At 36.0% G+C, this 16,584-nt stretch overlaps 1 long non-coding RNA gene and 1 pseudogene across 10 annotated transcripts; both read left to right on the top strand.

The window, feature by feature from the left end:
• The first annotated feature begins 4,377 nt into the window (after window positions 1-4,377).
• On the top strand, window positions 4,378-6,585 carry LOC140892056 (uncharacterized; annotated as a pseudogene).
• A 2,775-nt stretch (window positions 6,586-9,360) lies between these two features.
• On the top strand, window positions 9,361-15,044 carry LOC140887739 (uncharacterized). 10 transcript variants are annotated; one of them, XR_012151989.1, is made up of 6 exons: window positions 9,361-11,121; window positions 11,198-11,256; window positions 11,588-11,816; window positions 12,686-13,312; window positions 13,389-13,509; window positions 13,590-13,938. It is a non-coding gene; the product is annotated as an uncharacterized lncRNA (long non-coding RNA). The 10 variants fall into 10 exon arrangements; XR_012151984.1 differs by adding an exon at window positions 14,612-15,044 and having other exon boundaries at window positions 9,361-11,816; window positions 13,590-13,915; XR_012151986.1 differs by adding an exon at window positions 14,612-15,044 and having other exon boundaries at window positions 9,361-11,816; window positions 13,590-13,877.
• Window positions 15,045-16,584: the final 1,540 nt, after the last annotated feature.

Below are 16,584 nucleotides of genomic sequence, written 5' to 3' on the forward strand. Positions count from 1 at the left end.
GGGGTAGGTGGTGGGTCGGCAGGCGGGATTGCGTGGGTGGGGAGTGGCTCGGTTATTGGCCCGGGTTCGGGCTGTACGGCAGGGGACACAGGGCGATGGAGAGGTGGAGCTGGGCGTGGGGAAAAAGGTTCAACAGGTAAAGAATCAACGACATAGAGGTCCTCCACAGGCGATCCAGACGGCGTACCAGAGCAACGTCCATTGTCAGAACCATCACTGGCAAAAGGGAAAGTAGACTCAACAAAGACAACATGACGAGAAACAAAGACGCGACCAGAAGATGGCTCATAGCAGAGATAGACACTCTGCGTAAGAGAATAACCAAGGAAGACATAGGGGGATGACCGGTGTATAAGCTTATGAGGAGAGTAGGGACGGAGCCACGGATAACAGAGACAACCAAAAATTCAAAGTTTGGATAGGTTAGGTGTCGTGCCGAAGATACACTCAAAGGAGGATTTATATGAGAGGTTTCGTTTTGGTAGGCGATTTATGAGATAGGTGGCAGTGGCAAAGGCAAAAGGCCAAAAATGAGTAGGGACTGACGCATGTTGGAGAAGGGCAAACCCGGTTTCCACAATATGACGATGACGGCGTTCAGAGTAGCCGTTATGTTCAGGAGTATGAGGTGGAGTGGTGAGATGAGAAATTCCATGCACACTAAGAAAGTCTTTGAGGGCAAGAAATTCTCCACCATTATCAGTATACAGAGTGAGTATGGGATGATTAAATCGCTTCTCAACCAAAGATTTGAAACATTTAAAGACAGATAAGACATCCGATTTATGTTTTAAAGGATACAACCAAATATATTTGCTATAGTGATCAACAAATATAACATAATATTTATACCCATCATTTGAGATAATCGGAGAGGTCCAGACATCAGAAAAAATTAGATCAAGAGGAAATGACGAAGTAAGGGAAGAGTCATGAAACGGAAGTTTGTGGCTTTTATTGCATAAACACGAATTACAATGAAAGTGACGAATTGAAGGCGAACAGGACACAGACTTAGACACAACTAAATAACGTAAAACTCGAGCAGACGGATGACCTAAACGACTATGCCAGGTAGGGAGCGACACGACAGAAGCAGAGAGTGCCAGTGGCGGAAAAGACGAAGACGCAGACCATGAGTAGACACCACCTTTAAGTGGACCCTGATGGAGAATAGCCCTCATGCGAGGATCCTTTACTTGAAAATCAGAGGAAGAGAAAATAACAATGACAACATTAGTTTTACAAAGTTGAGACACAGATAACAGATTTTTGTTAATGGAAGGAACGCATAGGGCGTGTGGAAACAAAAGCTTAGAGGAACTAGAGGGTGGTAGGAGACAACCTGTGTGAGTGATGGGGAGACCACTGCCATCACCAATAACAACTCCATCAGATCCAGCATACGGAGTGTGGAGAGATAGGTTAGAGAGATCGGCGGTGACATGATGCGTGGCGCTAGAGTCTAGGAGCCAGTCAGACGATGCAGGCGAGGCAGCAGTAAACGCGGCGGCCGAGGAAAATGGCAAACTCGGGGCAGCGCGTGGTTGACCACCATGGGGCGCAGAAGACGGAGCTGACGTGAATTGAAAGTCAGGACAGCGCTGAGCAGAGTGACCCTGATGACTGCAGAGCTGACAGCGCCCCAGATACGGGCGCGAGAAACGCTGGCCCTGCACCTGGGCGGGCTGGTGGAATGCAGGCCGCGGATTCCAGGCATCGCCGTGACGAGGCTAGGCAGTGGAGGCGCCGAGAACATTAGCAAGTGGCGGGCGGCGGTCTTGATGGTTGGAGCGCTGGGTCGAGTGGACTGTTGCCGGAAGGGCAAAAAGAGAGCCTCGTCGAGCCAATAGATGAGCCTCATGATTGAGAAGCTTTTCATGGAGCTCCTCAAACGAGATGGCAGTGTCACGGGCTTGAATGGCATGAGCAAGCTCCTTGTAATCATCATCAAGGTCATGCAGAACTTTGATTGTAAGATCTTCGATGTCGAGCGGAGCATTCATGAGGGCCAGTTCATCAGCCTTTGATTTGATGAACTGCATGAATTCAGTTATGGTTTGAGATCCCTTGACCGGATTCCGAAGCTGTGTTTTGAGTTGAGTGATGCGACCACGAGAGGGCTTTCCATAGGTATTGGCAAGAGTGGTCTATGCGTCGGCGGCAGTGGTGGCAGTAGCAATAAATGGAATCAAGGAGGGAGAGAGGGATCCAATGATGATGTTCATAATCAACTGGTCCTGACGAATCCAAGCGGTATACGCAGGATTCAAAGAGGAAGTGGCAGGAACGGCGGCAGGCGTCGCAGCGACGAGGATGGCCCGTGGTGGACAAGGGTAAGATCCATCAATAAACCCAAGGAGATCATGACCAGTGAGAAGGGTCATGAACTGGAGACGCCAGGAAAGATAGTTTGTGGATGTCAGCTTCAAAGGCGCATGAGCAGCAACATTGAAGGAGATTGGAAGCGTGATAAACGGACCGGGTGCAGCAGCCATGTTAGTCGGCGAAAGAAAAAAAAAAGTATATTGGAAGAGGAGGGGCGGCGGCGGCGGCTTCGGCTTGGTAGGGCTAGGGTTTAGTGGCGTAGGCCGGGAGCTCTTGATACCATGTAGAAACGTTTGGGGAATATATTTTTCATATATATTCAGAAATAAAGATACAATGTATATTTATATACAATCTCACGAGATAGAGATAAGGAAATAAATAAATAAAAAGATACAAAAGATATACACAATATTTATAAAGATATATTTTCAATACGTCGTTCAGTCACCTTCGGTCGCTCTTTGGGTTATTTTACACTAATTTTAAATTTTATAGTCTTAAGTCTTAACATCCATGAAAGTCTACCATTATAGAGTAACTAGTTATAACTAATGAATTTCATCACCTTTTATATTATATCACTCAGTCGTCGTTTAGTTGCCTTCGGTCGCTCTTTGGGTTACTTTACACTACAGTTTTAAATTTTATAGTCTTAACATCCATGAAAGTCTATCATTGTATAGAAATAGTTATAACTCATGAATTTCATCACCTTTTATATCATATAACTTAGTCGCTTTCGGTCGCTATTTGAGTTATTTTACACTACATTTAAATTTTATAGTTTTAACATCCATGAAAGCATGAAAGTTATATAGAAATAGTATAACTCATGAATTTAATCACTTTTTATATCATATCACTCAGTCGCTTTCGGTCGCTCTTCGAGTCATTTTACACTACTTTTAAATTTTATAGTCTTAACATCCATGAAAGTTATATAGAAACAATTATAACTCATGAATTTCATCACCTTTTATATCATATAACTCAGTCGCTTTCGGTCACTATTTGAGTTATTTTACACTACATTTAAATTTTATAGTTTTAACATTCATGAAAGTTATATAAAAATAATATAACTCATGAATTTCATCACTTTTTATATCATATCACTCAGTCGCTTTCGGTCGCTCTTTAAGTTATTTTACACTACTTTTAAATTCTATAGTCTTAACATCCATGAAAATTATATAGAAACAGTTATAACTCATGAATTTATCACTTTTATATAATATCATTCAGTCACCTTCGATCGTTCTTTGAGTTATTTTACACTAGTTGGACGAATGAACTTACAGTATTGGCGCATGAACAATTAAAGATGAAAATATATGGAAAATTAGATTTATAATATATACACAATAATACAAAGCAGTAAATATATATTAAAAAAATATTTGAGAAAAATTAAAACTTATTTTAGTATCTTATAAAACTTCAGCCCCTTATAAAAACTACTCAAGTGAGGACACCATTTTTCATACCATTTTTACCCCTCTTTGGCATTTGATTTTAATTTCTTATTTCTTCTCATCCACCCTCTTCTCACTCCCCGTTTCACAAAAACTGGCTCACGTTGTCTCTCATCCACAAAAACTGCTTCATGTTTCTTCGGCTCCAGATTTCCTCTTACTCTCCAGACGCAATCGAGGTTTTTTCTCCACTCTCTGCTATTGAGGTTTCTTTGGCTCCACATTTATGATTCCTCTCCTTATTTACTCTTACTCTGCTATAGAGCTTTTTCAAAAGCAAAAAATTATAGCTTAAAAAGTGTCTTTTTTTTTTTAAAATGTCTACCAAATTCAAACGGGGCCCTAATTTTGACTTAAAAAAGTGCTTATTTAAGCACTTTTCTGGTCAACCAAACACTTTATTAAATGAAAAGCACTTAAAAAAATGCTTTTTTGGACTGACTTTTGAAACCAAACGGGTCAATGTTATTTTGTTTAATGTGGATGAATAAGGCAAAAAAAAAAAAAAAAAAAAAGTAGTTCATTCGTGAAAAAACGAAGAAGAAGATAAGAAGACAGTACAGAAGAGGGAGGAGGGGATGGGGCAATTTGGGCGCTTAGGTTAACATCTATCATTTCCCAACTCAGAGAGCGGCGGCGGAGACAATGTGGCGATCGCCGGCAGCACAAGCTTATCTACGGAGGCGCGTGGTTGTGTCAAAATTGCGTCATCCTATAGTTCATTCTCAGGTATCATGTCATGAGACCCTAATCTCAAATCTTCAACCTGATAAACCCTTATTTCGGTTCTCGAATTCATGGGTCTCGAAAAGATCTGAGTTTTATCAACGAAATAGAGTTTTATCATCGACTGCATTTGAGAGCTACCAGGATTCACCTTCTGAATCGCCGATGGCCGAGGCTGACGAGGCCGCGGAGGATTTTGATTTTAGCTCAACGAGTACTTTTGATGAAAATACTATGTTTGCTTCATCGGAATATGAGAGTCCGGGTTCAATTTTTGAATAAGGGGCTGATAGTGTAGGGGTTTACGAGGGAATTGGTGAAATTTTTGTTGGGGAAATGGCGATGCAAGATGAGGGTATCGAGGTAGTGAAGGAGAATGATCCGGATAGGGTGGAGAGCTTGTTGTCTCTGCTTCAAAGTAGGGGTACCGTAACTGGGCCACAAGTATCTCATTTCGAAGAAATGGGTTTGGTCTTGAATGAAGAATTTGTATTAAAGGTTCTTGGTACACCATATGTTCCAGCGGAAAATTTGATCAGCTTTGCAAGATGGGCACTGCAGAGGCTGGATTTTAAGGTGACTACGCGAGTGATGGACTCACTAGTTAGCACGATATGCCAAGAAGATAGTAAGAGAGATGCGTATTCATTGTGGGATTTTGTGAATGAGGTCGGGGAGAAGAAGGGGTTGGTGAGTACAGAGAGTTTAAACGAATTAATAGGGCAGTTTTCAAGTCTGGGGAAAGAGAAGGCTGCATTTGATGTGTTCAATAAGTTTGAGGAATTTGGATGTCTCCTAAATGCTGACTCGTATTACTTTACCATCAAAGCTCTTTGTAAGAGGTTTTTTTATAATTGGGCATTCCTAGCTTGTGAGAAGATGCTAGAGGCAGATAAATTGCCTGATATTGAGAGAGTTGGAAAGATAATTTCTTACTTGTGTAAAGGAGATAGGGCTAAAGATGCACGTTTGGTTTATCTATATGCAAAAGATAAGAAGATTTATCCTCCCAGGTCGTCTATCGATTTCTTGATTAGCTCTCTTTCTCGAATTAAGAGGACGGATAGGGGAACTGGACAGGAACTTGATAAAGAACTTGATGAAGAAACTGTATCACTTGCTTTAGAGATGCTGAACGATTATCCAGGAGTAGATCGAAAGTCTGCAATTAAACCATTTTCAAGTGTCCTTAAGAAGTTGTGTTGGATTCAAGATATTGGCAGGGCAAAAAGGTTGTTACTTGAAATGATTGATGCAGGTCCGCCTCCTGGAAATTCCAGCTTCAGCTATGTAATCAACGGCTTACAAAAGCTGGGGAAATGGATGAAGCATTGAAAATAATGGAAACGATGAAAAGCAGAGGTTTAAAACCCGATGTGTACACTTATTCTGTAATCATGAGTGGTTATGCAAGGGATGGTGCAATGGAGGAAGCATGCAAGATATACGACGAAGCCAAAAAGAAGCATTCCAAGCTCACCCCAATAACCTACCACACTCTCATTCGTGGATTCTGCAGGCTTGAACAATTTGACAAGGCTGTGGATATATTAGGGGATATGAAACAATACGGAGTTCAGCCTAGCCACGACGAGTACAATAAACTGATAAAATCACTCTGTTTAAAATCTTTAGACTGGGAAGCAGCGGAAAAGCTTCAAGATCAGATGGGAGAGAACGGCTTCATTCTGAACGGGAGAACGAGGGCTCTTATAAGTGCTGTCAAGGAGTTGAAGGAAGGAGATCTTGAAGTATCTTCACCCGGATAATGCACTACCAGATGTGTGCCATCCTGCTGAAGCTTATACTTCACCGATAAGTACTCATCTTCCTTGCCTGTTGTAGGTACGTTTTAGTCGAAAGTGATGTTTGGTGGCGAAGATTTCTGAAATGGATGTGTTGCTAATTATATGATGTGTATGATTGTGTCATTTGAAATTTTGGGTAGGTGAGGCCTATGGATTCGGATGTATTTTTTTGTGGAGTTGTAGTCTTCAATCTTTCGTTTTATTTAAGTCAAATAAACAAGGCTAAGAGAAACCTTTTGCTTCAACTGTTTAGTGTTTTATAATTATAATTGATCAACAGGTTTACAGAAATATTTGATATTCATGTAATTTGCTTTTATTCAAATATCAATCTTTTATTTCATCAACACTTCAATTTTCTATTTCAATAAATATGCTGTTATAAATCAAATGATGGGGAAAGAGCTAGTTTGAAATTTAAGATATTTTGGAGGCTAAAATGTAGTACAAGAAAATAATTAACAAGCTAATATTGTTTAATCAAACTCAACTCCTCCATAATCACAAGTTTTTTCCCCACTCTAGGCTCAGTTTTTATATAATATGGTGTTCGAGATTAGAGAATTTGAGACTAATATTTATGATCTAATATATTATTATATGAGAGAGTTAATATAAAATTTGTAGATACTAAAAAGAGCACTTTTTTTAATTTCTAGTTAAAAAAAGAGCAGCATCATAACAAAAAAACCTAGTATAGACGTTAATAATCAGATTTAAGATTTTTATGATAAATATCTTGTTTGCTATTTAACCTTACATTCAGCTTTTCTTGTCACTTCTTGTTTTTTCAATTCAATTTCTTTTTTTTCAAGAGAATATTTTTTTTTTAAATTCAGTCTTTTTTTTTTAAGGCAAATTCAATGTCACCTGTTGACATAATCTCTTTTGCAGTATAGATTCAAATTTTCAGAAAATCATTTTAAAAGCTATTCTCTTCGTCCCGATTACATAGACCATTTTTTTTTTTTTTTTTGTCCCAAATATAGAGGTTTACGTTATATTTAGTAATATTTTTTAAAGGAAAAATGTCATTTTTAGTCCTGTATTTTTTGGATTAATGTCAAATTTAGTCCTTTATCTTTATTAGAATAAAAAATAGTCCCGTAAGTTTCTTCCGGTCATCAAATTTGATCCTTTATACCATAATCCATAATCCATAATCCTTTGATCAGATAGCTAATGACGATATGAACTTTAATTAAGCATTTTTTTAACCTCACATGTCTATAATATATTTTAAAACTCTCGAATTTGAGAGAAAAAACCATAAGCCCAAATCTGCATCAAATTCCTTATTTCTTCAACTATCAATCTCTGATATGAGCCCAGAAACTCTAGAAGGGAAAACTCTAGAAGGGAAAAAAAAACTCTAACCCTTTTAAGCAAAGGAATGTCTTTATCTGCTATTGTGAGAGAATTCGCTACTCAAACTTAGTGGATTGAAACAAATTTCCGTAGAAGTTCCTACACATTCTCAAATTTCTGGGTAAGTAATTCTATTGTTATTTTTTTAAAAAAATATTTCTTTGTTTATGGAATGAAAAAAGTGAAGCCTTTTTTCCCTTATGCTGAGAATCTGAGATATTTGAAAATGATACATTGATTTTAAAATTTTGATTTTTATGCTTAGAGAACAACTCGGTTGTGGGTATTTCATATGGCAAGATGAGCAAGTTGGTGTAAGATGAAAGTAGATTAGGTATTGAAAAATGTCATATGACATTTACAAGGGTTAAAGTTATTCCCCAAAAATAGGGTGCAAGTGTTTTAAGAAACACGTGATGTTCAGTGTATTTGAAATAGTTTAATAACGTCATTACTTACTTAATCATAAAATTCTGGTGTAAATGAGCAAACTTGATGACTACAAGAAACTTAGTTTAATAACGTCATTACTTACTTAATCATAAAATTCTGGTGTAAAGGAGCAAACTTGATGACTACAAGAAACTTACAAGACTATTATTGATTAAAATATAATAAATGACTAAATTTGATACTACCCCAAACATACAAATACAAGAATAAAATGTCATTTTCCCTATTTTTATCACCATTTTACTAATATATCCCTATTAACTATATCTTGAAAAATGTGCAACTATTTTTTAAATACATTAAATACGGATAAAGAGAAGTTTGTATATAATTTACCTTTCCAATGATTTTCTTAATTTTTTTGAAAAAAACATACTATATATAATCAGGATGAAGAGAGTATTAAATTAAGCAAAAATACCATTATCCACCTTGTTAAATTCTCGTAACACATGATATAAAATGAGAAAGTTAATTTGGAATATATAATGTATTAAAAGGGGTTAATACATGCACTATTATCATAAAATTCTGACATAGTTAAAAACTTTCTAACAAAAAAATCTGCCAACGCTCTATTTTTTAAAATCTGGAGCACACACATTCTCATATTTTCAAGTAAGTACAAGTATACACATCTACGTACATGTCCTCACTAGTATACATTCTAAAAAATTGAAAACACAAGAGTTAATAGTCACACTTGAGATTTTAAATGTTACTCTCTTTATCTCATTCATTTAGGTTTGTGCGTGTTTTCACATTACAAATATGTTTGAAAAAATAAATTTTATCAAGTAATTTCTCATTTTACTCTTGTTTAATGAAAATTTCAATAAAATAAAATATTAATTATACAAATAATTAATTATATTAATTTAATATGAGTAAATTAGTAAAATAGTGTAAAATATAACATTAGATATTGAAAATAGACTACATAATTGAATGGATGGAAAAAAAAAATATATAGCTTAAAGAGATAACAGAAGAACTATACGTAATTAATTAACCAAAACGAGGAACTAGCTAGGTTGAATTTCAATTATTGTGAAATTCCTTCCTATAGTACCCTCAATCAGCCTCCACATACAAATTACAGATGTTGCAATTCATAAACCCAAACAAGGGCAAAACGGGAAACTGCGCCACCATATAAACTGTGTGTTTCGGCCATGGAAACCAGACACTAGCTCGAAAAACAAAGAAAATGAGGCCACAGAGATTGGGATTTCTCCAAGGGTGGTTGCCCCTCTCTGTTTCGCCCATGATTTTTCCGCCACATTCAAAGCACCAACAGCCCTTCACCTCAAAAAAAATAAAATAAAATAAATAAAAATACAGCCCTTCACCTCAACAAACAACACAATCACACAGAGACCGAGAGAGAGAGAGAGACAGTGAATATTTCATGGCTTCTTGTTAGTTACAATGCAAACCGATACGGGTTTTGTTGTTTGATACTTCTGCTTCTTCTTCTTAGGCATGCATCTGGTTAAGTGAGAGGCCGTGATGATGTTTTTTTTTTGTGGGTTTTTCGGTTTTTCGAGCTAATGGGTTGGGATGAGGTGATCCGACCCGTATCTTGGCGGGGTGGTCCCGGATGGCGATGTGATGAAATGGGCTTTGTTCATCTCGTGCGCAACCGGTGACTTGCAGCCATGTCGTGGTTGTGTTTTCTCTGCCCTTGTTGTTAGCATCTGAGCCTCTAGACTTTGTTTCTTTTGTCAATTTTTACAGTTTAGTTAATGAAATTATTGATGTAAAAGTAATTGCATGTCACATATTGTTTGCTGTGCTAATTTTCTTGCTCGAGAAAACGATTTGATAGTTGGAGGATCTGAGTTTTGGAGAATATACCAAGTTTGATTCCTGGGAACTTTCAACGAAGAGTGGCTTTTCTTGCTTGGATTTTGTTTTCTGTTATGCATTGTTTTGCTTTGCTCTTTGGGATTTGTAGAAACTAAGTTGATGAAGCGAAATTTTCTAAAATGGAAGTTTTCTATTTGGTTGCTAATGGAGATATGGGTTTATTTGTGGATGTATTTGTATTTAGGTGCATCTTACTTGTGGCAAAAGATGTTATAGTCGCGGCAGAATGTTTTTGGTCTACCGAGTACCACGAATAAAAAAATGTTGTCTCCTTTACTGCGGTTTGATTTGATGAATTTAGTAGTATTGCTCAGCGAAATCATTTCCAAGCCCGATTTCTGACTAAAATTTCTTATGGTTATGTTCTGGTGGGATTTCTTAGTTCCAATAGTTGAGTTTAGTTTTGCTTTATGCATCATTTAAGAAGTATGAACAGTACTACCAATGATGTCTCACTTTCCTTTTATCGATTCGAGCCTAAGTCTGATTTTTGTGGAAATCCAACTTCCAAGTGAAAAGTGAAAAGTACAAGTACAAATCACACTAACAAGGGCCTAGAGTTTGGAAGTCAATGTGTAAATCATGAGATTTGCGTATATGCAGTACAGATTTGTTGTGTCGATATGACAGCCTGACTTTGACTATCAACTCAGATTTTTTTGGTGTTAGGCTTTAAACAACAGGTCTTAAACCAACAAGAAAACCGATTTGTTGCCCTACCCAACTTCATCTTCATTGTCGATCACTGTGGTTTCTCTTCATCTTGACATTGTCTGCATATGTATAAGTTTGCGTGTATGCAGTACAGTACTGTTTGCTGTTTTATATTTCAGCCGGCGATGAAAAGAACATAGTGTTCTGAATCATGCTGTTTCTGGAGAAGTACGTAAACGATGACTGTTTTTCTTCAATTTTGTTGAGCTAATGGGTCGGGCATGGGATTATCCAACCCGTATCTTTGCGGGGCGTTCCCGGATGACGGTGTGACGGAATGGGCTCCGCTCATCGTCGCATGCAACTGGTGGTCTGCAGCCCTGGCGTGTTTGTGTTTCCTCTACCCTCTTTCTGAAGATCTGAGCCTCCAATTTGTATTATTCTTCTTTTTTTTAGCTTAAGTTTTCTGCATTTAGACTTCTTAATTACATTTTTAAAAATAAATTGCAGACATACCTGTGTTTTAAAGAATGACGTGGACCAGAAACCGATCTTTCAAGAAACTATTGGTATTGTTTGGTTATGTATCTACTCGAAAATGTTGCTTCCTTATTGTCTTTCGGTACTCTTTGATCGTGTATCAACTTGAAAATGTAATCTTAATTGAGAGTAAGGTGGCATTTGTATGGCAAAACGCGTTCACTCTACCCATATGAAATTATAGATATCCAATGTTGTGTTTTCGCTGCCCTTATTGTTTACATCTGAGCCTTTAGACTTTGTTTCTCTTGTCAGTTTACATGTTTAGTTAATGAAATTATAGATATAAATTAATTGCATGCCATATTATTATTTGTTGTGGTAATTTTCTTGCTCAAGAAAACGATTTGCTTGTTATAGGAAGTGAGTTTGGAGAATAGACGATGTTTGATTCCAGGGAACTTTCAACGATGATGTGGCTTTTCTTGCTTGAATTTTGTTTTCCGTTGTTGTGCAATGTGCATTGTTTTGCTTTGCTTTGCGTTTTGGAGCACTGTGGAAATACATGCCGCTCAGCCAAAGAAAGATGATGGAGAGTTGACCAAAATGAGCACTAAAGACTTTTCGAGAGATCTCCTCCAAATCACTGGTATGGCTATCGAAATCGTGAGCATCAGCATGTAGGTTCCAGATCCAAGTGGTAGTATCAGGTCCTTTAGCTATTGTTCTTGAGAAATGACCCGGTTTGTAGAAACTTAGTTGATAAAGCGAAATTTTCTTAAATCGAAGTTTTCTATTTGGTTGCTAATGGAGATAGAGTTGGGTTTATGTGTGGATTGAATGCGCTTCATTATTGTATTTGGGGTGCATCTTACTTGTGAAAAAGATGTTATATGCACGGCTGAACGTTTTTGGTCCACGACGAAAAAAGTTTCTGTCTCCTTTATTTGCGCTTTAATGACTTTTTAGTTGTTCTGCACTGTGCGATATCATTTCAATTATGTCCGGATTCTGACCAAAAAATTCTTATGGTTATGTCATGGTGGGATTTCTTAGCTGCAATAGTTGAGTTTTGCCATATACATCACGTATGAAGTATGAACACTACTACTGATGATGACTCGCTTTCCTTGTATCGAATTCGTGCTGGTGCCTAAGCCTTATTTTTATCAAACTCCTACTGCCAAGTGAAAAGTACAAGTACTTTTTTTTTTGAGTGGAAAAGCACAAGTACTTTTGAACATCATTGATGTGCTTAATTTATGTTTTCTGCGTTTGAAGTTTGCTTGGTGTCATTAGAAGTGATACTGCACGATCATAGTTAGTTATGAGCTTAGATTTTAATGGTTTATTCATATACATCATATCATATAATCGCACACATTGTCATTGATTTAAATCCAATGTTTTGATGAAGTTGTCTGGAAGTCATTGCAGATTTATGATTTCTAGTTATCTCCATGTGTTGTATTGGTATTCGAGGGACGAGTTTGAGTCGTTGGAAATTCTAATATGTAGGGGCCAAGACAAACGGCTGGCTTGTAATGACTGGGTTGAGATTAGAGATATGGCTGGTGCACAAATTAACAAGCAGCCGTCGGTGAATCATGTGCACCACCACTAAAGGTAACAGGCCGGTTCCAAATTATTTACAGATACTAAATTTTACAAATTATTTTTATATGAATTAAGTTTCTTTTTATAAGGATATTGTGTAATAATGTTGTGATAATAAAATTTTCTTTTTTCTTAACATTTTTTAAATGTGTGGTGAAATAATAAATTGCAGAAATATTGGTGTTTTAAAGAATAATGTTGAGCATAAACTGATCTTAAAAAAAATCAAAAAACTAGTTGTGTTGTTTGGTTGTGTATCGGGTCAAAATTGTGGCTTCACTTGATTGTGATTCGTCATTGTTTGGTTGTGTATCAACTTGAAAATGTCGTCCTAACTCCTAATTGAGAATAAGGTGGCATTTGTATGGCAAAACGTGTTCATTCTGTTTCAGTTCGAAAATGTTGTTTCCTTAATTTGTTTACAATTTTTACTTTTGAATGCTACACCGTGCTGGGAATGCTTCACCGAGGGACCATCCAGAATGAATTCACATTTGGCAAACCTATCATCAGACAACTCGAATCCACGTAGGACTTATGGTACCTTTTACAATTTCTGTTTTTTATATCTGATAATGTGTGTCATAGGACTCAACCTATTGAGGGTTCCCGAGATAAAATACATCCAAATGTAGCGAATTTGATTGGATTCCGTTGTGAAAGACGCCGGGCAGATATACACGAGGGAGGATCACTCCAACTTTTGCACGAGATCCTTCCTACTGGTTTGTGAGCTAATTTTTCCTAGCTATTAGGTAATTATATATCATTGTTGATAACTCGTTTTCTGGTGGCTTTCTACTAGATACCTTTGGTCGGAAGGACAAAATGATGGTGGCAAATGAAATGTCAAGCATGTTGGAAGCATTTCACGACAAGGAACTTTTCCGTGGCGCTGTCCATTCTATAACAATCTTGGTCCTGAGGTTCCTTTACTTTCGTTGTTTCTGTTTTTCTTTTACCAAAGTTCTTGCATGTCAGTAACTCTTGTCAAGATCCCATTCATCTTTGCGGTCGTGTACGACAAAAATCCAGTTGTATGACATTGGGCCGTTCTCATACTTTGAACACCGGCATGTGTATGAGGAGCTTGGTCAGAACCTTTACTGTTTTCATGGGAAATATCTGGAAGTTATGCATCCATTTTTTTGTTCTTTGCTTGTTATCTATGAACTTAGATGCTTATCTTTTGTCAATGTTATTTGCATGTCCACAGGAAGTTTGGAAGGTAAATGTATCGCATAAGTTGTCTCTTTTATGTATTTAGCTTTTTGTGTATCCCGATATCTAGTTATTTTTAGAGCTTTAATTCGTGCATCAAACCTAAAATGAAACATAGTTTGTTGAAACTCGTGACATACTGTGTGATGAGTTTTTGAACATTCAGCAGCTGCACTTTTTCACTGCTAAAAGCCAACGTGCACTTCTCTTGCTCCTTTCTCCCTCTCCTTGCACAAACATGCATGTACAAGTATAAAACCAAAATTTTATTGCAATAACTATATATTGATGTTCAAACGACTTAAAACGATGAGTTTCTTGGCAGAATTTGCACATTTAACTCTCAGTAGACGTGGATGATGAAATGGACCTTTATAATCTTGGTTGATGATTAAAAGTTTTATACAAGTAAAGCCTGTATAGAGAGGGTTATGATTGCCTTCTTCCGCCTAACACTTAAATGGAATAATTATTTAGTTTTGAAATTTCACGAAGCTTGTGGCATTTATCATGTCAAGGCATTCTTTCGTTCTTTAAACCCGTACTCAAACATTTGTAATCGAAATTGTAGAGTTTGTCTGATAGGCATAGTTTCTTGTTTTTCAGGTGTAACCATTTGATTATTAGATGTTGGCTATACTGCCTAGATTTCACCGAGAAAAAAATAGTCAATCCTCCACGTTGGAACTATTGGATTGTCTATTATTAATTTTTTTTTGTGACGTGGAAACTTGCAGTCGCTATCTTTCGGTGCGCTCTGGGTAAACCTCGGACTAACGCAATAGCCTGCAAACCACGCTTGTCAGGTAACCACACTAGGCAAACCCTGTGTGACAGACTAGTCTAAGAAGGTGTTGACAGGAGGAATCGAACTTATGACCTATGGCCAAGAGTTTACCTACTCCATTAACTTGGACACCCACTTGGGGGCGGATTGTCTATTATTATTACAAGTATATTACTTGTATGATATCTCACTCGTGTGATACACGACGTGTTATTGTATGTGATTAATAATTAAAATTCGTAGTTTAAGTGTTTGACTAATTATTTAAAATTATTAGTCTCATATAATGAATTATTCAAAATTTAAATGTTATTATAAAAATATATTTCATTTGAGATAAAGCTCAAGTGTGTATAACAATATTTCGTGATCAATTTGACTTTTTTTTTTTACAATTGCGCTCGATATCTTGGATGAGTAGAAATATTATCGAAAATTTTTAAATCATATATTATTTTATCAATTAATAAAATTTTTAAAAAATGAATAAATATTTTTAAAAAGTCTAAATTCTAGTCTTTACTATTAAAAATTATAATTTTGAAATGTTAAAAATATTTACATTAAATTATCATTATGATGATGATAATAATCTTAATTTACGGATAGTAACTTTAAGTGTATTAGAAAAATGCACGTGCGTTGCATGTAACAATAATTTTATTTGATTGAGATCGAAGTTATCAAATTTCGAATGTTTAGCTTTATTAAAAGCAAGTGTTATACTTTTTACGGGTAAGTTCAAATTTTCATCATTATGATTCAATATCTAATTAGCTACTGAAGCGGGAATATTACGTCTTTAACTTTCTATTTTGTGATATTTGTCGTTTTCTGATCGACTTTTTTTTTGTAGTGATATTATATTTTATACCTTGAGTTTGATTTATTTTTTAGCTAACAACTTTAAAACAATAACATATGTTATATATTTATTGAAAAGCGTAAAATATATATATTTTTTTGTTATAAACTGTAGGATCAAGAGATTTGTGTTTTACTAAAAACTATAGGTAATTCTACAACTCAAATCTTATAAATCGTACAACAGTTCAAAAAAACATGTTTCAATTGTTCAACCCAGGAGGAGGATAATTATTGCACCCAAACAATCACCTTATCAATAATTGTGCTTTCGATCAATGTAAATCGAAACCATGACCTTGACTCCGATATTAATTGCATGACTGAACGCGTCTCGCTTCACCAAAATTTATACTTGATGGTAACAATACGACTCAAATATTTTAAACAATATAAAATCTCAAACGTCATGTTTTGATTGATCTCAATGACTATTATTGCACCCCAGCATAAATAATTTCTGTTAAATGATAAATTTACTTATATTGGGTTTTAAGTATAAAACAATAATTTCTTTCAGAGAAATGATTTTTTGATTTATTAACTTGTCCAAATTTGAGTTTTAGTCCATTGAGTTATCAAATTTGGTTTTGGTGCACTAACTTTTAATTTCGACTATGTTAGTCCAATTGCTGACGTGATATTTGACAATTCAACAATTTTCGATCTCATTTCAGCATTTTTACGTCATGTCAGTATTTTCTTTTAATTACAAATAAGTATTTTCCAGTGTCACGTCACCAATTAGACCAAAAATAGCCATGAATTAATATTTAGCGTACCAAAAACAAACTTTGAAAACTTAGTGGAGCAAATTCTAAAATTAAATAAGTTAGTGAACAAAAAAACAAAACTATTTTTCTTTTATTTAAAACTTTGTTTGGAGATGAAAGTTGATTTTTTATTGATAAAGTAAATATAAATCACG

This window comes from Henckelia pumila, chromosome 3 (assembly GCF_033568475.1).
Source record: "Henckelia pumila isolate YLH828 chromosome 3, ASM3356847v2, whole genome shotgun sequence".
Classification (NCBI taxonomy): domain Eukaryota; kingdom Viridiplantae; phylum Streptophyta; class Magnoliopsida; order Lamiales; family Gesneriaceae; genus Henckelia; species Henckelia pumila.